The 21,767-nt window shown below is 39.3% G+C and overlaps 1 long non-coding RNA gene across 6 annotated transcripts in view; it reads left to right on the top strand.

The window, feature by feature from the left end:
• Window positions 1-18,600, top strand: part of LOC146759806 (uncharacterized) — a 33,596-nt gene extending 14,996 nt beyond the window's left edge. For 4 of the 6 annotated variants that reach the window (XR_014932058.1, XR_014932054.1, XR_014932059.1 and 1 more), the window contains 3 exons: window positions 6,371-6,481; window positions 11,283-11,367; window positions 12,659-13,065. This is a non-coding gene — a long non-coding RNA (uncharacterized LOC146759806). Of the gene's footprint in view, window positions 1-6,370; window positions 6,482-11,282; window positions 11,368-12,171; window positions 12,206-12,658; window positions 13,066-18,376 lie in introns of those variants that run through there. The other 2 variants (XR_014932055.1, XR_014932056.1) reach the window with 2 other exon arrangements.
• The last annotated feature ends 3,167 nt before the right edge of the window (window positions 18,601-21,767 follow it).

Here is a 21,767-nt window from a genome sequence, read left to right on the forward strand (position 1 = left end):
GGTAGATAGAGGACAGTTAATCAAGTGTCTGAATGGAGTTCAGCAAGCTTTGCACAGGTATTCCTGGTGTGTCTCAGTGTCAAAATGGGGCAGTATTTACCCTGTGGTGAACAACCCTGGATGCAGATATAACAGCTGCTTGGGGAGGAGTCTGTGGCATTTGTAGCTCAAGAACACCCACTAGCTTAAAACCAGGGTTGTGGCCACATAAACTTCTAATCTAACACAACTGGAGAGACTATAAGCCTCTTAAACCAGCTTTTCCTGGTTTGTGGACATCACTTGTCCATCAGCCGTGGTAGTAGAACTGCCCCAAAACTGGGGAGGAGAACCATGCTACTGGTTAATGTCTCCTGCAACACTGCTGTTCTGGGGGGTGAGGCAGTTCGATTATCTGAATGCTTACTACACTGATATTGCCAACTTTTCTTTTTTTCCTCCACTATTATAGATCTAATCATAAAGTCCAGCTTGTACCCAAAGCACTAGCACATCCATCAAGACGCATTATGTTCTCTAGGGCTTTTTATTTTTATTTATTTTTTTTAAATAAAGACTGTATATTTGGCATTATATAAGAAATCAGTTTTGAGAGAAGATTGATGTTTTCAGCAGATTTTGGTATTTTATGATATTTACAAAGCCCAGAGAAGTGCAGAGGGAGAAAAATATGACTAACTTTTCTTGAGTACTCCAAATAGTTAAATTGAAGTGAAGCTCTTTGTTGTTCCCCAGCAAAACAAAAACAAAAGTCTCTTTTGTTTTGTGTGGTAATTATGGATTTTCATGAGCACTCCCTGGTAATCAGGTTTAATGACACCAAACCCAAATCACATTATAGTCATTTTCCAAGGCTGTGTTGGAGACATGCCACATTAACCCAAAAGAACAAAGCTTTCGACGACAAGAAGAGTAAAAAGACAAAGGGAAGCAGCAAAGAAGTAAGATTTTTCTTACCTGTGACTGTACCCTTTGCACAATGTGATGCTGCACTAGAGGAATAAGCACTGATAAAAATATTGGAGAAATAATGTTGTCCTTGGATATCTTGGGAATCTAAGGGATAAACTTGTGTAAGGATTTACTCTTAATTTTATCTTCTTTACTATCATGTCTATTTGATTAAGCTAATAAAAAAACCGTGCTGCAGGTTGCATTATGTTATTTTAATATGCTCTTTTTCTTCTTGCTTGCTAAGCCTGACTTAGCTCAGTTGTCGAGTGCCAAGGGTTATGGGTTAGACTGTTCTGTGAGCTCATGAGCTGCAGAAAAAGGTTGGGGCTTGGTGGGTTGGAGGAACTTTCTATAGGAAACTAATGGGGGAATCTCATGTCTGCTGTGATGAGTAATGCTTTAGCAGATGCGCATGAAATGATGGAAATAGATCAACTGTACCACCACATTAAGCACTGAAAATAATTTTGGAAAGCCTGTCTATCCAGGCTATCCAAATAAAAACTTGATAGGAATTTCATTGCTGAGCTGAGGAGGGGATGTGGTCAAGAAGTAGGTAACTTAAAATTCATACAGGGAGCATGCTTTAACATAAATGCATGTTTTGAGTTCTGGTAAGATATGAAGTGTGCACACTGGCACACTTGTATCCATTTTTCTATTATGTCATATGCACTTATTAGTGAAAACCTCCATGTAATTTTTAATATGTGCTGAGTGAGTAAGAGAACTCTCAGTGTGAATTTTCCTGCACTATAACTTTTGCTTTCTGGCTTCCACAAAGCACCGTAAGGACTTCATCTGTAATTAGTGAGTTGTTCGCATTGCTGTAAAGTGGTAACCTGCTGTAGCTATTGTCTTCTTTGCTGTACACAACTTTCAAAAATATGGTCTAGGATGTCATTATTCTTTTCTTTGTGGTTCAGAAAAGGAATCCATTTTCTTTGATAAAAGACCCATTGATCTTTGTGATCTATAAAACATTCTTTCAAAAGAAGCCCTTTGAAATATCAATTCAAGGTATTCTCACAGAATATAACTTTATAGCTTTTTCTAGTGATGGAAGATAATCCTTGCGCCTATCAAAAAGGAAAATCCGTACTATTTTTCATTGAATTTTGTGACTTTAGTTGAAGCTTTCTGAAGGCCCAACATTACCATCTCTAGCCTTGTATACCATATGAAGTCAAAGCCTTTGTGTCAAAACAGCATTTCCTTACCTCCAGCAGAGCTTGAGATAATTGAATTAAAAACAGGACTGTACAAAACAGCACTCCTTGCAGCACTGCAAAGGCTTAGCACCTTTCATGAGGAACACTTGTGCTGTGTGTGATTTCTTCCTATTTCTATTTTTATTTTATTTTATTTTATTTTATTTTATTTTATTTTATTTTATTTTATTTTATTTTATTTTATTTTATTTTATTTTATTTTATTTTATTTTATTTTATTTTATTTTAAGGAACTGGTTTTCCATTACTGTAAACTGCTTTTAGGAGCCCTGATAAACTCTCTCCATAGGATGCGTTTCTTAGATGCCAGCTTGAAAGTGTCTTACATCCAGTGGAAATACCTGATCTTGCATAAACCTGTCCTGGACAAATCTGCCTCTACCAAGGCTACAGGCCAGGGTCTGCTAAGACTGTCGTATTTGGTGAAACAACTGGAGGGGAGGTGGTGAGTGAGTGGTGTCATCATGCTCTCACACCAGCTGTCAGTCCTGTAGCTATCAAGTTTTTTGGCATAAGGGTGCATTCATGTTTCTCCTTATGCAATAAAGGACTGAGACTTTTCTTTGTATAATCTGAAAACCATGGCCACATCTTCAAGGAAAGCACAATGTACGATAACAATGCTGGCTCTATTGCTAGTGGAGGCTAGAGAGCGGGCCTGGGGTGGCTGCCTTTCAGTGCTATAAGTAATGAGCAGTCCTTAAGTGAACAGTTTAGAATTCCTCAGAGACGTTCAGAAACCTGCTGCACAAACCAAGGAATAAACGCAATGCAGCTCTTTTACATAAATAATCCTTTCTGCTTCTAATCTTCTGATTTATTCCCGTGGTGGCATATTGTTTGCGGTGTTTATCTCAAGGGATTGCTATTGATCTCTATTGAAGTGCTGAGGAAATGCATTTATCTGCATGAACCTGTGTCACTGTAGAGGCGCTCTGTGTCTGAGTGTACAGTTCTCCTCTTCGTGGTGATCACGCCTTATCTTTATTTCTCTTTTCCCTCCTCAGTTTATCTTTTGGGTGGCTGGCGCAGAGCAGTGGAATGCTTGGTGTGGTTTGTGAAACTGATTTAGGAAGTCAGCAGTGCTTCTAGTCCAGATCTTACCTCTTCAGTCTGTGACCTGACTGTGGATATAATGTGATTTGGTTTGGTTTTTTTTTAATAACTTTCTCACAGAGACATCTATACTTCAAGCATGTTCAGTGAAATTGGGGCACTCAGTAGAGGAGGGGAGAAGATGGTAGTGAGGAAATACTACCCAAACTGCATCCTTATTGAAGCTAAATAGGGTATTCCCAAAGGTTGAGAAAAGGACCAAGATCTGAAAGTAGCTGGAGTGCCATGCAGAAGGGGGAGGATTTTGTAGCAAATGTGTCCCTCTGTCTGTATTCTCCTCTGAGAATGTGAGGTCTGAAGGATTCTTCAAAGAGCAGAGCCTTCATCACAGGGTTGTCTCGTCTAAAACTGCAGAATAGAGTGAGATACCTCTTAGGTCTGGTCCTCAAATGAGAAGATTAAAGAGAAAACCACACTTCTATTTTTGTTCATTTGTCCTTCAACATTAGAAACAAGGCAAATGTTAGATTTCTGTTAATTTTTTTTTTTTCCTGTTATTTTTTTTTTTTTAACCTGGCTTGTATTATAGGAAATGTCAAGGTAACTGACCAAAGCTTTGGTATCATTCCTATGGGTTTTCCTGCCCCTTGAAAAAGGCAACTGAGCAGTTTTTGTGAGACCTAACATCCTGAAGATCCAGATCCAGAGCAATCAGATATGTCTTTGCCCCATTGCACAGGCTGTCACAGCATCTGGCTTCAGGGCCTTAGGCAAAAAAATCTCCTTGGTCTTCAGCAGGATGCTGTGGAAGGAGTCTGAACTCAGATGAGTTCCTTAAAATCACCCGTAGAGTTCTCCTTCACATTTCTGTAAGGAGTTCAGATGCCATTTCACTGTCTTCCTTGGGATAAGTCAGCTTTGCTGTGGAAATCAGTGAGGCAGGCCATATCCTTGCTAGTTGTTCTGCAGAACCAACCTGCTTGTTCCTGTTGGCTGGGTGAATGGGATTTTGGAAAGATGCTTTATGTCTTTGAAGTATTTTTCTGGTTAAATATTGTTAATCGTCAGAACTATTCAGTTCTTAAGGTAATTTGTGGGTTTCTTTTTTTCTTTCTTTTTTATTTTTTATTTTCTTTAAATCCATTAAAGGCATGAAATGGAAAAAATTCTTTGGTTCAAGATTATTCAATGTAATTAGAACAGTGTCACTCATCTTAGTAAAATCCTCTATAAAAGTGTTTGTTTTTTTTTCCTGCTCTCATTAAAACTTAAATCCATGATACATAGGAAAAGATACAAGGTATTGTTCATTTACTCTGTACCTCGCCATATAATATATTCCTAGAAATAGGAGGCTCTTGGTTTTAGTTTTATAAGTTGAATGCAGCTACTGCTACTATAGGTTGCTGCATGTATGGGAGGCCTGGAAGTGCTTTCTGCTGGTATCGGATTAACTACCTCTGTAATGTATGAAATCCTCATGTAAAGGATGGCTGTGCAAGAAGTGTGGCTGGGATGTGAAATATGGATTCACTGGACACCATTAGGCAAGGCAAGCTGCAACGTTATTATCTGCTTGTAGATTGTCTTTAATACCGGAATACATGTTGAGCATCCTTCTGGCCATCAACCAGATGCTGATTGTGACTTGTTGATTTCTCGATTCCAGCTTCAGCCATGACATTCCAGGCTATGAGGAATAAGTTACTCTTACTACCAGTGCTCGGGATGATAAAGAAACTGTTATTGTTTTTTTTCTTCTCTGCTTTTGTCTTTAATTTGATTGCATAAAACCTTATTTTTCATTTTCTATTTTGTTCCTGTAGATCTCATGGTTCAGTGGAAAAGAAATCATGGGATGCTGCTTCCTTCTGCAAGCTCATCACTTTAAATTTTGATCATTCGAGTTAGTATTATTTCAAGGACTGTTCATTAATTAGGATTTGGATTGCCAAATGTGACATTGTGCCTTGTGTAATCATGTATCAACATATCAATGACTGTGCTGTTCAGCAAACTCTAATAGCCATTTTGGGCAGATAAAAATTACAATAGAAATTAAAAGCAGATTTAAGTAGTTTTATGCTTATGCTTTATGCTTATGGCTGCATATATCTAAATTTTCCAAGTGTTTCATTTGATTATTCTGGACTCATCTATTATTATTGAAAGATTTTTTCCCCCCTTTTCTATGCTTCTCATGACTTTTTTTTTTTTTTTTTTAAGTGTCACAATTTGTTCCTCTCTCTGTGTGATGAAGAGACCTCCTCCTAGTTTTCTTCACAAAAGTTTGGCTTGCTCTCCACTTGAATCCTAGGAATGAATTTCATTTGTAGCCTGAAGATCCATAATCATTCTTTGTCTACATAGCTCACACCCTGTCAGAGGCTGCTGTTTCTAACAAATTGCTGAATACCTGCAGTGTTTTGCCTTCTTTCTGTTTGTAATGATTGTGTAACAGCTTCCACCATTCCCTAAGTGCTATTACTGTAGTCTGTTCTCAGTTTGCTGTGCTCAGTCTTGCACTTCAGCAAGCCTTTGATATTTCCAGTTGTACCATGTGAAGTCTCCAACAGGCCTGATTTTACCTACCAAATACCCATTTTCCTTGGCTTTGTGAGTTACCACTCATCTGACAGTCTCTTAGATGGAACTCTATCCCTGTTCCTTAGTGAGGTTGGTGCACCTGGCTGGATTGCCAAAGAAGTTTAAAATGAAACTATTATTTGGAGACATTTCTCCCGCTGTGCCATAAACTGAGGTTTCCTGTGAGCCCATGAGAGGTTATTAACAACAGGCAGTCATGGAAAAGTCTGTTTCGCAGGACACAAATAAGTTCTATGAAATATAGTCCAGTACATTATTATTACTGTGGAGCAAAGGAATCAGGTTTTATTTGTATGATCTGGAAGCTTTGGTTTTTGGCTGGATAGAATGACTGGAAGATACTGGGAGAAGCTAAATACCAGTAATAAACACTCTTCTTTAGTGCTTCGAGCTTGTATTATATTTTTCTGTATGTTTGTCGGTTTGATATGATTGTCATAACTCAAATCCATTTGTTCTTAGGTGTTTAGGAACTGCTGTGAGCAGCTACAAGTATCATCCATTTATTTGCTCTCCTACAGGAAGATGTGTAAGAATACGAAGTTGCCTGAAAGAGACCTTTCCTGAAGTACTGATTTTGGTTCTCACTCTACAATGTGACAAAGCCACCTTCCTAAGACCTTCATCTACAGGTAATATAACATCAGCTGAGTCCATGGTGCTGCTGTTAGATGCAGCCAAATTGAAAATGTATCATAACTAACAATGCACATTGTACATCAGCATACTGAATACTGAATATGACACAGTCTGTAGCTTGGGATCTCTGGATTCCACAGGTTGGAGTATTGGGCACCATCACAGCTTGTTTACTCACCTGTATGTAATGTATGCTCACTATTTAGCAAATATGATAAATCTGGTATCAAGTTCAATGATATGGTTGGTTGAGGGAATCAGGCTCAAAGAAGAAGAAATGGTATCAAAACCAGCTGTAATTCTGAAGTGCTTTTGGGGTCCTACAGTTGATAGTTTCTGAAGTGCCCAAGCAGCAGGTTGTTTTTGTTTACTTTAAAGCTTGTTGCCTTCTGATTATTTTCTTTCTCTGGTCACTTTTTCTTAAAGGGAAATAATCTGAGTACCAGGTTTACCCACTGTATTTGTTTGTGCGTAGCTTCTTTGCCTTGTTCATGTTTTTGCTTGAGGGGAATGTTGTCTTTGGACTGACTAGGTACTTAGATATTTCTCCTATGTTAGACAAAATATTGTATCCTTTACAGGGTGGGGAGTGCTACCATTTAAGACGATGGAATCAGTCTGTTCCAAAACTGTTTTATATGCATTAGGATCAAGTTAAAGAAGTTTTTTTTTCTGTTGCTATGACCAAACTGTTTCGGTAGCTTTGGACCATTTGCATCCTCATCTTTGTATATTGTCATTCTGAAGTCAGTGTTTTCTACTGCAACACTGGAGCTTTTACAGATTTTGTATTGAGAAACTCTTCCTCAGTCTGGGAACGTATTTCTTGTACAGTCCAAATTATATTCACAAATAACTTGCCTTTGTGCGAGCCCCTACCACCTCCGTGCCTCAGCATGCACCGTACTTTTACAGGATGAATACATTAAAATGCTTAGGCATTCACGGCTGACATTTGTTCTGTTTAATTGAAATAATTTCATCACCTTCTAAACTAAGCTTTTATGACACATCAAAACTTTGGAACATTCTCTTTTCAATTATTTATAAGCCTTACAATATATTTCTAAATTTCTATTTTAGTTGTCTCAAATCATGTTTTTATGTTTTCTCATAACAGCCTGCTCTTCATCTTAAGAATGCTGTCTAACCTCTAGCTTTCTAGAAAATGTGTCTCCTATGAGCTGTAGGATGAATACACAACACAATCCACTCCATTAAAATGCACACACCATAACAATGCTAAGCTTTTGATGCAGGAGTGCTTTCAAGAAACCCGTGTTTCTTTGTGCTATAACATGTCCATTGCTGAAAGTGGTCTAGTACCTAGAGCTGCCTAAATGAAGATTGTGTTGTAGCTCGACTATATTACAATGACAGTAAATGAAGGACATATTTTGTATTCACTTACCATGTTTTTTTTTCCAATTTACTGAAATCATGGAAGTATTTATGGTTAGGTTACCTTAACTGAATGGTATATAAGCCCACTATATGGTGGTACATTTATTCTAAGAGTCTGTAATTGAATAAAGTAGGAAAACAGGGTAAGAGTTTATTGACAGAAGAGTGGTTCTGTGTTCACAGACTTCTGCACCATCTTGTCTTATTAACTGAAATGTTGTTTCCCTAGCATATAGCTGTTCTATGGTTGTCTTAATCATTTTGCTCTGTAGCCTCTAACAGCACCCTCAATGTGCTATTAGCAGCAGGGTCGTTCTGTAAATGAATAAGACAAAATATCTGTTTTTTTTTCCTTTTTCCGGTGAAATTTCTCTGCCTACACAAGTTCTGTGTCCCTGGGAGCTGCAAGGAGTCAATCTTTGGTTCAGGTTGGGAGGAGTTTTATTTCTTTTTTTTTCTTCCTCCTTTTTAAATGTAGTTCAGCCAGCCACTTGGAAGGTGAAGATAAGATAGCACTGAGGTTGTCTGCAGACTCAAGTCATGAGGACTTGTAGGCTTCTCTCTCTGCTCACAATATAGTGTTGCAGCGGGCACTTCTTGGGATCCATGATGAAGGTGTATATTTGATTCTAGTTTCAGTGCTTTTCTCTTGGTTTCTGAAGCTGTGTTCTTGCTAAGCAGGAAGGTGTTTTTGTAGTGTTAGAATTAGCAATCAGTGTTGGAACTAATACCTTTGCTGTGAGCTGGGCAAGAGCACTTCAGAAACAGCGCGTGGTTGTCATTAAATGCAGTGAAATGCGGCAGTGTCTTCTAAAAAAATTAACTTCCAGGATTTCCTGTGGAGCTGACTATTTTCTTGATCTTCATGTAAGTGCTCAGAATTAGTGCTCATAAAAAGATTTTAGTACTAATCCTCCTGTAGGTTCCTTTGAAATACAGTGTTAACTTTTTTTTTCTTTACTCCCGTAAAAGTTCTTAATGTGCCTCCTACGCTTCTTTCAGTGAACACACAGCCTCTGATTTATTAATGCACAACGTGTCCCAGAAATCAGTTTAACTGATTCCCATCCATCATTCAGCACCATTTCTTCTATTATGTTACAGTGCGGGTGTCTTTGAAGCCCTATTTTGTATACACTGGGTGATAGTTCCGTCTAACTTTTCTGAAAAAGAGATAGAACTCACCAGTTTTATTATTTATGATTGAAGGGTGCATTAGTAAGAGCAGAGCCAGAAACCTACTTTCCATAAAAATGTTGAATACTGTTTTTCAGAAGCTGCCTTTCATTTATGCTTCTTAAGTTTTAGGAAATAAATTTAATGATCAAGAAAGGACTGACAACACCAGTTCAAACAATGTTTAAGGCCAGGTCTGTGTACAAAAGCAAGGTCTGCAATCATACATTGTGCATTACGAATTAATCTAAACCGGAAATGTTATTTCTTGAAGGCCTGGAGCAAAGACGATATTTATTCCAGGCAAGTACCTTCTGTTCTGCCATGTTGTGTCTGTCCATTGCTCTTAGCTGCCTGTCATCTCTGCTGAATGCAAAATACATTGATTGTCACTTCTGCCCTCTGACATTATTGAAGCCTAAATAGAAGGATGTAGAGCTAGTATTTGTTATGCTACATCAGCCATAACATACTTCCTGTACCAAAACAGTCTCGTAGTCTCTGATGTTCAAAAGTAAGCAATGTCAGGGAAACAAAGTCAAGCCCATCACTTGGGGACTTGTTTTATTAGCCTCCTCTAGCTAAATACTCCCTGACCTACATCTGGAGCTTGTCTGCAATTAGGAAATAACTATGTCTGCTGTGTTGAGCAAATCAGGAGAGAAGCTCTCAAAACAAATGAGCAGTGGGTTATGCCTAAGCTGGGGATATTTAAGGCAGAATCCTGAAGTTCACATTCAAGCACGGAAAGTGAATGACGTGGTAACTTTCTGGTGCGCAATCCTACACCCTGGTCAGGAAGGTGACTGAAAGCAGCCCTCTGTGGGTTTGCTGATGGAAAAGCTGAGTTACCAGACTTTGATCCATAATCAGCACCATTATTCACTGAGACGGTTGGGATGGCCCATGTTAGAGTCAGGCAGTCTCTAATCTTTAAGTAGGAAGTTTGCAAAGCCTTGGATCAGTTACATTCTGAGTAGGAATAAGCTCTGTTTTTTTGTGGGGATTGAATATCAGTAAGACTCCACCAGCAGGGCTCCCCTTTAGCAATAGCAATTAGCAATAGTCTCGTGCGGGTTGGAAGGGACCTTAGAGATCATCGAGTCCAACCCCCGGGATTCAAGCCTCTGTGTAGCAGAACGACACTTCTACCACTTGCGCCACAGGGGGATTCGAACACCCAGGCCCCGGTGTTGCAATGCGGGATTCCTACCGCCCTTTGCTCCCACAGTGAGGTGGTGTCCACAGCTCTGTACCTTTTCCCACATTTCATGGTGTCAGTGTGGAGTTTTTAACAATCAGCAGCACTTAAGTTAGCTAAGAGGCAGGCAGTGTGTTGGCACTGCCAAGAATGTCAGCAAGCAGTTTGTGGCCACCCCACATAATTGACACATCAGTGCGTTATTCAGAGTTTGCTCCGTACAAACTGTTAAACAATGAGTTAGGATTGCCAGCAAGGATAGTCAGTTTGGGAGTATGAAAATGTGTGCATCAGCATCTCTAAAATAAGAGAAGAAGAAGCAGCTTTGAGTCTGGGAAAGATTTACAGGTAGGCAGCACCCACTTGCTTTAGTTAAGACTGAAAGAGAAGAGCTGAAGGTGACCTGTAGGGATATAAATGAAGCTGGTGTGTGTAGTAGCAGAATAGGGATTAAAAGACCTGAGGAAGGGAACTGACTATCAGTGTTTGCTAGTGAGGAAGAAGAACCTGCAGCTTTTGGATGAGTACAGAGCTCTTCACTATTCAGTAAGAACCCAAACAGATTGAATGCAGTTTCCTCCTTTCTGGCTAAACAAAGACTGATGGAATATTACAATAAACTTCAGCCTTTTACTGCTTTAGTCAGTATAAAATTATAGAGAACAGGTCAGCCCTGTGTGTGCAGAGGAAATAGGTCAGGGGTAAAGCATATGAACAATAGCATCTCCATTTTCATAAGATATATTATTCCTGTTTTGAGGCAGATTCTGGTCTTTGTGAAGTGCCAGAGGGCATCTGTTGTGAACTCTGGAACAGGTAGATGAATGGTGGCTGAATTTAACTAATATCAGGAAGCCTTCATTAACTAATGAACTGAATAAGTACAAAGAGAAACTGAGCTTGAATAACTCAGCTTCTCCTCTGAAAAGAAGAACAATGGCATGGAAATCAAATAACATACTCCTTACGTGGGAATAAATTTCTGGCCAATCAGTCCTTGATTTGTTTTCCAGGTTGTACCCGTGCTGGCAAGCTTCATTTCTCATGAGTTGCTGGTAGTTGCTGGCTCTGGGATTCGTGGGTGGTTTATGCCAGAAGGTGAGTCCCAGTCTTGGCATTTGAGCTTTGTGTTCCACATGCAATGTAGCTGTCAGCATTTGGGCTCATGACCTTATTCTGACTGACATATCCTGTCCTATGCCCTGGAAAACCCATATGTGCACAATCCACTGTCAAACAGAGTTCATAGAGAGGACACGTTATTCATATAAACCTTGTTTTGAAATCTTTGGTCTTTGCCCTTTACCTGTTTATCTGTAAGTTTATTTACAAGACTGCTCTGTGTCCATTTGTGTCTAGATGATAAGTGACAAAATCAGATCTCACTTAAGGCTTACACTTGTTTACTTCTAGAAGATGGTGTGATATAGGTGCTAGGAGAGGTGAATCTATTGCAAAACAAAACAAAAATATTTCATTCAAAATTGAGCTTAGATACTTTCTTCTTGTAGTTCAGACTCTTTTACAAGGAATACAAATATGCAATCAGGTAATAGTGCAATCAGTGTCCTAATCAAAGTCAGGGGTCACTTGCTAGATGATCTCTTCGTTTGACACAAGTAGTAGGTGGCCAGATAGATAGTAGAGGACAGACAATCGCTATAGATAAAGAAACAATACAACCAAAATCAATTCAAACTTTTTTACTCTTATGACAGCAATATGAGTCATGCTGAAAAAACCTTCACAGCACACCTTTGTTTGTTTTTTTTTTCCCTGGTAAATGTTTCAAAGGCTGAATATGAAATTTGGGTACAATTATTATTCCATTAAAAATAAAGATGTACTGCATCTGATTTCACTGTGTATCCAAACAGTTTTTAACATTTTTTTTTTTTCCAGAACAAAATTGCACCAAGTAAATTTGTGCTAGAAACTTGCACTTAACACAGGAAAGAAACATTATTTTCTGGGCTGAGTGTACAGATGCTGCTGCTTTGGTACACGTGAAGTTCTTTTGTGTTTTATAGTCAAGTGTGTGATTTTTTTTTTCCACGTGGATGTACTTTTCTTTTGAAATGCCATAAAAATGTATTTTCTCCGCTTCCAAACAAAGATCAACAAGTATGTGATGCACTGACATGTCAGCAGTTACACAGGATAATTTTCCATGAAAAGGATGCTAATTAAACTTGAATCAAAATGAATTTGAACTAGAACTTGCCTTCTGGTGGGTGAAGCATGTAACAAAAGTAATAGCCTATGAAAAAATGGGACACGTGTATGAAGGTTTTTCTTTTGTGGTGTGGCACTCAGGAAAATACTCTTCATGTTGTGGAATTTCACGGTGCAGTGGTTGGTAAGTTTCTCTCTATTTCATTCCCCATAGATACTCTTGAAGCAGAACTGCTGAGTCACAGCCTGCACCAGTGACGGAGCTCCTGGTGGGAAGGCAGGGCCTACCCAGGGGAGCTTAAGTGCATGTAATGTGTCTGAGTGATTGGAAGGGCTGGAGCCAAGGTCTACCCTTTCCAACACCTCATTTGAGGGTTGGTGGTGAAGGTGAGGATATCTTGTTGGAGATTCCTGTATACCTGAGGCCTTCTCAAAGTAAGTAGCTACTTTTCTTTATTTCTGTGTCTGCTGTGTTTGAGCAAATCCTCACTTGTTGCAGCCTGTGATCTTGCTCCTCTGCTGTTGTAGTTGTGCTTTCTGTTGTGTTACAGCCCTAAATTGTGCTCTTAGTCTGTGGTAGCTCTATGGGCTTTTTCCAGACCTTATTTAAAAACAAATGGAAAATGGGCAAAGAGGGTGTGAGAGTCAGACGAAAAGGTTTGGGTTTCACAGTGTCAACAACATGTATTGCCTCCTTTGGATTCCTTGACAGGTGACAAAAGATCAGAATTTCTATATTCTTCGCTGCACTATTTGTTACAAGGCTATACTACAAAAGGAGAACTGTGGTTTCTTTTTCCTATTTCCATTTCTTTTCTTCCTGTTCATTAAACTTCTCTTTGTAGAACATAGTTTATCAACTGGATGTATATGAAAGGATGCAGCCTTTTCAGCCAGAAATTTGACTCAAGCACTGCTGTTGAGAGGAGAATGCCAGTTGTGCTTGACAACTTAGTACTCTGTTGAGTGTGGAGTAGCTTTTGATTAGTTTTAGTTTTAATGTAGGCATTCTGCAGGTGAGAGGAGGTTCATGTAGAATCAAGGTAAATGTTTTTGAAAGGCTGTTTCATTTGCTCAAGCAGCAATAATAAACTTGCAATTGTTGCATATATATTTCTAGGCAAGTCAGTAATTTGCTTCCAAAGTGATTTGGTTATGTTTGGCCACTCATAATGAAAAGCCTTATTCTGATTAATCTACAGCACATGTCAATTAATCTCTTGTGTAAGACTGAACTATAGTGCCTAATGTGGTTCTTCAAAGTTATAACCCTCTTATGCTTTGCTAAAAAAGTACTTGTCTTTGCAGTTCTGAAATAGATTAAATTAAATTTCACATTGTTGCTGTGAAGAGAGGAGGTAGGAAGAGCCCAGTCTCATAGAATCATAACTGGAAAGCAGTTTTGCTCTTCATGAACACTCTTGTAACCTCACTGTACTAACCTATGGGCAGAACCTAAAGGAAATGACATAAAATCCAATTTAACTTCAGACTCTTTCATTTTATAAGCAAGAAGAATTTGTGAATCTGCATAGATGCAATTGAACAAAATATGTAATGCAAGCTCTTTTTCATTGACTTAATTTAACCAATTTCAGCCACGTGTCAAATCACATGAGGGGGATGCTCTAGAAACTAGTAAAGTCACAAACCTCTTAACTAATCTTGTTGATGCTAATTTAAATTCTTGTAATAAATTTCTATTATAAAAATATCAGAGGGAAATAGGAAATGCTGGTACATAATGCTCAGGAGATATGAAAACTAGTCTGATTGGCTGGGAAACTTGTGCCTTTCAAAATTCCACACTTACGAGCAGTCCTATGAATGTTTTGGTCAGTTGCTGGCATTTAATGAAACCTGCAGAATTCATGGCATCTCTAAGAGTCCCACATTGCATTAGTTGATGATGGGGCTTGGGCCAACAGGCTCAGTGTCTCTGGATGATGGATCTCAGGTTGAAAATCACTGTGCTCGCTCACCCTTCTGATCATCCTGGACGTCAGATTCATGGGAAATCAAAGTTGCTTTGTTATGCTCATTTCTGAATGGAAACGCTTTGCATGCCTCTCATGTCTACATCTGGGCTTTGGGTCAGATGCTTTGCACACTCAAGATTTCATTCAGTAGCTGTGGCAGAGTGCATCATGTTAGGTTTTCATTCGTCAGTCCTGGGTGCTTGAAACTGTAAGGAAGAGCCATTCTCACAATATGAGTGAGAAACCTGAAGTTGTGGGGTCCTCAGCGCATCAGCTGCAGCTGACTAGCTAGTTAAAGATAATCTGGTCTTTCTAATTTAAAAATGTAGTGTAAGATGATAAGTTAAAGGGAACACTGTTACGGTTGTACATGATGCTAGAATAGATTTGTCCTCAGTGCTGTTACAAAACAAGTCTCCACAAACAAATTTTAGTGTCTCATTAAAGACTGCTTTATTGAGAGCATAGTGAACAATGGATATTTAAGGTTATTTTTTGAGAGCAGAAATTATTTACGTTTAAAGAAAACTTTGACTTTATTTCTTGACCATCTTAAGCTATAAATCTTAAGCTGTGTTTTACTTGCTCTGTTATTACCAGAAATGCAGTGTAGTAAAACATGAAGTACTCAAAAAAAACCCCGCAAACATTATTGAAGTCTTATATGGGCACTTAATGTTGAAACATCTTTACTACCAGTTTATAGACACTTAAAATATCATTGTCCTATAAGGTCAATTGCTCTTGCAACTTCACTAATGGCAGTTACACTGCCTACCCTGTATTGCATTAAATCTTCGTGTACTTATTTAGAGTCATGTGCTTCTTCCACTTTCAATGCTCTTACATATGTTATAGGAATCAGAACTTTTAAAGCAGGCTTTTAAAAATCGGATGTAACTTTTAAATCATATGTGCCTTCCTTTTGTTTATTTCTAGAGCTGTTAGAGACACAAATGAAAATTCTTTTGTAATATAATTGATGTCTGACTATAACATGAATCTTGTCATATTCAACTTTTACCTCTGTTCTTGTACTTGTATCATTCTGCTCTTTTAGCAGAATTGAAGAGGATAGTGTCTGGTCTTGATAGCTTGGGTACAAAAAGGGATCTATGGCGAGTCCTAAATGAAATCATTTATCTGCTTTAAAACTATACTTCAAGGACTGTTATGCCTTCAGCAGAGATTTGCAGGGGAGGGGAAGAGATCAGAAGGAAAAACTGAAGCGATGGGTCATCATGACATACTTGCGTACAAGCATCAATAAATACACTTCTTAGGGGCAGTTGCTGGTACGTCTTCCTCCCAAATATGAGTACAGAGGTATGGTGTCTGCCAGCACCCACTGGGCAGCTCAACACACAGCTACATGCCACACACACTCAGGAGAATGCACAAAAGGTAATTTGTGTAGGCATAAATATATGTACCGAGAATATAATTCCTTAGGAGCAGGCAAGCTGATTGTTTGATTCAAATTGTTTCTTAATTGAAACACAAAACAGCTCCTCTATAATCTTCAGAGTACTTGAAATCATGTCTAGCTGGGAATATATGAACAACAGTATATGAACTGCATCTTTGAGGAATGATGTCTCTACTTTTTTCCAATAACAGATGCCATTTGGATTAACAAATAGGGATTCTCCTCACAGCAGCAGTATCTGATGGGGTTATCAAATTCTCTGAAACTAAAGAGAATGTGACAGTGACATCAATCAGATGTTATTGCTGCACATACAAATTCATTTGCTAGCCCAAGTGGTAGTTCATTTTTGTGCAGCTGGGAAATTCCTTTCAAGATTTGGTAATAGCTCAGCAGTGTGTATGAGTGGATTTGTATACATAAATGACATATATGGGTGCTGTGGCAGCAGTACAAAGCCATACAAATCTGGAGCTGTTTGTTCCTGATTTGAGGCTTTCCATCATCAGAGCTTTGTCTTTTTGGCCTGTGTTAAACATGGGGCGCATAACATCAAGTTGAAACTTGCCGTGGTAGATTCACAGATGTTTCACCTATGTATTTGTTAAATTAAATGTAGGTCTGTAGTGACAAATTTCAGTCTTGATTAAACCTACGTCGGATTATAGTCTGGTGCTGCAGTTTTCACGTTCATTTTGTAGTGGAGTAGGTATCAGGCTTAAAACCTTAACTTATATCCATAATATTTAGAGGATGTTCAACACTAGACTTCTGTTATAACATTGCCTTTATGGTTTTAAATGGTAATTGCCCTAGTGGCTATTTTATGCACTCAAGTATAAGTGCTCTATATGTGTATAATACCTGGATTTAACAGTTGTCTTTGTTCAGAGCCATATCAGGCATAGCAACAGCTCCTGTGGGTCAAAAGCTTTTGCCTTTTGAATACCCTCCGTGCCTCTCTGAGTTGACCTTCTCTTAGGAAATAGGTTCACAATAGGGCTGAAACGTCCTGCATGCATTTCTCATTTCGTAGTGGAGCATTGCAACTGCTATGTCCTCTTGGGCTTTGAGCTTTGAAGAGCTCCTCTTCCTTATGGCTGCTTTTAGACAAGAAAAAATATGCCAGCAGACTCTATATCTGTGCGTTAGCACTCCATGTACTGCATTCCCTTTCTGGGCTGTTGCATTAATTTCACAGTGTTTTCCAATATCTAGTAGCTCTGAATCAAAAGAATCTTGGTCTTTTCTGTTTCTAGCAGTTCTGGATTTAGAACAGTCTAGAAATTAAACAATGTCCTAATCTTTCCTTAGTGGCAAATGAGGGAAGAGTACTTGTCTGTGTGGGCATGGCCAAATTGTGGCACTGGGACTTACAGTCCTGATGTTAATCCATGGAGAGAACATCCTCCTATCCACACTGTTATTGGGCCATGAGAAATTAGTTTATTATGAACAGGATTTAGGAAAAAAAATTAATGAAGTGTCATTAAAAAAATATATATATATATATATATACACATATATATTTTTTCTTAAAGCACCCTGTAAAGTAAAAGCATGAATTCAGTTTGTTTGTGGAGTCAGAGGCATCTCGATATGTATTCGCACTTGTTAATGAAGGGGGACAGCTGCCTGGAGATGCAGAAATTGTAGTTGAAAGGAACTCTGAGAAACACTTATAAGTGTATGTCTATGTATTTTTAGATAGTCTTTTGTACAGATTTGTATCTATTCACTGTAAGAGAAACGCTATCCTTTTACAGTCTCCATTGAGTGGTATTGGCTTTGAAAGGTATATTCCACCCCTGCTTTGTTCACATATGCACATTATTTCTATTTTAAGGTTTGCTGTGAGTAAAAGCAATCACTGGGTAGGATTCATCTCCTTACAACTATGTCTCTTTAGAGTCAGTGGAGATCACATCAGGACAGTCAGTAGATTCTCGAGTGCAATTCCTGCTATCTTAAAGCAACACTTAAATAGGTCAGATTAATTGTGCCTGAGAGGTTTATTTCTTTCCACTGATTATGGAGGGAGAGTAGATGTTTGTATCACAGTCATCAGCTCTGAAGCTCAGTGATGTGCATCCCACCTGTGGTGTCAGCACAGAGTGGTTCCTGCAGTGAGGTGCTTCCCATCTACTGGCCTCCCGCTCTGCATTTCTGTGGTTCTGCTTTCCTGCACACCAGTATGATTTTTGCCTTGACATTAGAGTTCATAGATGTGAAAATGTAGTCTCCAGATGTTTTAATTCTGCCTGTCAGCACAAGAACCACATTCTAAAACACTTCATTTGACATAATGCATAGGAGAGAAGTGGAGGTGCTGTAGGAGACTTTGTCAAATGGGTCCTTTGCTGTTACAACTAGGGCAAGTTAGCCCTGTTTTGAGCATGGTTGGATTATGCAACCTCCAAAAGCCTCTTCCAGTCTGGTTAATTCTATGACTCTTCATCCAGAGTTTTTCAAATTCATGGTTATTAGTGGCAGGTTTTAAGTCGGGCAATCTGTCTTTTAACAGGTCATAACATAGCAGCCAGTCTTGGGCCTGTACCTTGCTATCTGACCTATTCCTGGGGCTGGATGAGGAGAGCTGCCTGGATTTTCTCCATGAAGTTAGGCAGGATCTTCTGTAGGTACTCAGCAGAGCATTGCTTGGCAAACTTTTTTTCCCCTTTCCTTCCTCTACAAAGAATAAGTATATAGAATAAAGTGAAAGAAGATATTTTTCTGTTCTGCTAAGGCAATTTTGTAAGACTTGGTGTGAGTATCCTGGGAGTCTAAGCTAAAGATGGTGAACATATGGGAAAGCCCAGGAGGAAGCACAGAGTTTTAGTTTTCAAACCTTACTCTTGGATTGCTACAGTAATGTAATGAAAGGACATTAAATGAGCTGAAGTTATTAAACCCTAAAGGTTACAGAGTCCTATTGGGGGCCACATTCAAAATGTAATTAAGCCAAGTCCAGATATTTTAATTTCTAGCTGGAGATTTACACAACATAAGTAGATTCTTCTTCCAATTCTAAACTTTATTGAAAATAAGCTTGTTAACTTGTTTATTTCTCTCTAGCAGTAACTGAATAGACATTGTTTAGAGCCACTTGGCTCTAGTAAAACAGTAGGTACCAGTATCAAAGAGTCATGGTTCAAATCAGATCATGTATCTGGGAAAACAGATGCTTGCACTCTGCTATTAAAGTCTCACTCCCCCAAAACCATGTAGTCTGCAAATGGTTATCCATTCTGATCCTCCAAGGCTCTCCCTGCCTGTTGTTCCAGATGGTCCATTGCTGGTATAATGCTCTCCATTACAGTGTGTGAGAGAACAATGGTCCTAGAACTGTTAATTCTGCTTATTAGGAATATAGGATTACACTTATAAGAGGTTGTTTCCATCTAAAACATTCCGATTTCATTGTAAAATGAACTTGAGTGAGTTTAACTCTTCAAGAACACTATCTTTAAAAAACAAAACACAAGAACAACAACAACAAAAAGTTCACCAAACATGAACACCACCGAGAAAAATCCTTAAAACAAGCCAAAATCCAAAACCAAGGACATATCTTTATGGATTTGACTTGGCTTCCTATTGCTGGATTGGCTCAGCTTTTAGTAGTCCCTTCTCTCCTTCTGTCTGACTAGCTGCTCTTCTCTGAAGGAGTCGGATTGGCTCTGCTATCTATTTTCCTCAGGGAGAAAGCTGGCATGTGGTTCAGGTGCCTTGTGCTGCAGTTTGCAGGTCTGTGCTGGAAAGCTGACTCTTGAGATGACCTGGGTGAAAAAGAAGATGTCACTCCCTCTGCCCCACATCAGTTTATTTCTTGGACTAATTCTGTGACCCGTTTGGGCATTGTGACTCCAAACAAGTTTATTCATGAAACACATCTTGAGTGTGTCCTGTGACTGCCTTGGAGCTGGGAAGATGATTTGAGGGGGCAAGAAGCCAGCAGTCTGCCTTGGTGAGTTGTGCGCACACTAGCTAGGGTTTGAGTGACCTGGAATAATCAGGCACTGGCAAGGTATACCTGGGTGCTGTGAAAAGGTGTGGATTAGAATTCTTAAGGTGAGGGGAGACTCAGTCCTAAAACTCGCTCCTTGGTTGTTTGTCTTGACTGTTGGAGGCAACGGGCTGGCACTGAAAAAATGCTTAAGTTTTAAATTCAGAACAAAAACCTGCAGCAAGCCAAATCACCTTATTTAGAACTTACTAATTGCTTATAACTTTGCTACATCAGTGAAGACATTAGTTAGAAGCAATTGTGGGGCAAGGAGGAAGATAAGAACATGTTTTTAAGACTGTCTTAATATTCAGTCGTACTAAACAAGGTTGCTATGCTTGAGACAACAAGAGTAGAGGAGAACTGCTGAGAGTTGCTCTCCTGCTGGAAGGTGTTTGTGTTCGGAAGTACAAGCACTCTGCCCAAGAGACAGCGGGCTGCAGGCTGGCGTAAAAGCTGCTTCAAGGACAGAATCCAGTGAGAATGGTTTGTATGCAGGTGGAGGAGAACATGAACCTTGGGCACCACTCTCCCTTTTTTGTTTTGTTTCTCTACTCTGATAGGGTTGTGTAGGGCTGGGCTTCTTAGAGGAGTAACTGTATTAAAGACAGCAATTCCTGAAAAGGTCAATTTAGGATACCTTCGTCTTGATCGGTAAACAGACAAAAAAATAGATGTGTGAGTTTTGCACTTGAATCTCGATGAGCAGGAGGCATGTGGTAATGTGTGAGAAGAGCCTCAATGTGCAGAGCAGCCCAGAGAGACCAGTTCAGCAGCAGATCTGGATGTGGGAGTCAGACAACGCTCCCACATTAATTAATGAGGTGAGGAAAGAGAATCACATGTTTTCCAAGTTTGTTCTCCAGAGAAGATTTACCTGGAAAAGCTTCTGTGTTGATTTAATGGAGATGTGCACACTATGAGGTGTTTGTATAAACAGTTCTGAGCTATTTGGATGCATGTCCCAAAAGCAGAGTAGGGCAAGCGGTGAGAAACTTCTCCCCTGCTTTTTTATTTGCTTACCTTATTTCTCACTGAACGAAGGTGCATTGGGTCTGAGGGCAGTGTCTGAGCCAGTTATTCCTCTGTCCTTCCGGGGTACAGTGCCAGTCCCTGCCTGTTCCCTGCCGGGTGTTTCCTGAGGGAAAACTGAATGAGGAGTGGGGAGTGAAGAACCTGTTTCCCCCAGGAGAGCAGCTCAGGGATTTGTATTGAAACAGGCCAGTGATTGAGCTTAGTCCTTAACCAAAGTGTTAATGCTGGCAGCTTGCCTGCACAGTATAAAAAAAGAAGTAAAAAAAAAGGTAGGGGGAAGGATGAGGGTGAAGATGTGGATGGAAAAGAAAACACAGCAGCCTGTACAACCCATGCAAAAGAGACAAAATGAATGTGCTACAAGGAAGGCAAGCTTCCTGGGTGAGGTCAGAATGGAGAGGGGAGCAGGTCACAGGCACAAGCTTGAGAAGGTTAGCTTTGAAAAGCACTCCAATGGCTTTTTTCTGTGCTAGGGAGCAGCAGCTGTTGGTTGTGCCTCTGCTGAGGTTGAATTTTGATCTACTTCAAGCTGCAGTAAAAAAGATGCAATATCCTCTGCAAAATGCCTGCTGAGCACAGAGCTGGGTTTGTAGGGATTGCATGGGTAGATCAATCTATTGGCTTATTAGCTAAAATGATCAGGAATTGCATCAGAATGGACTATCGATGTCCCATAGCAGCTGATGGCTCTGAATTCTCATCTCTTCTCTTTGAATATCTATTTTATGTATGTATATAAATATAAATTTAAGTTTCTTCATAAATTTTTAGGATACAGTGCACTCGTACCTTGTAACAATTGTATCTTCTGAGATAATTGTGCCCTTAATTTTTTCTGCTGGTTGTTTCTTCTAGGCTTGCCATCTGTGGGACT

The sequence above is a fragment of the Coturnix japonica genome, chromosome 9 (genome assembly GCF_054131305.1).
Source record: "Coturnix japonica strain WE chromosome 9, WE-NBRP24, whole genome shotgun sequence".
Taxonomy (NCBI): Eukaryota; Metazoa; Chordata; class Aves; order Galliformes; family Phasianidae; genus Coturnix; species Coturnix japonica.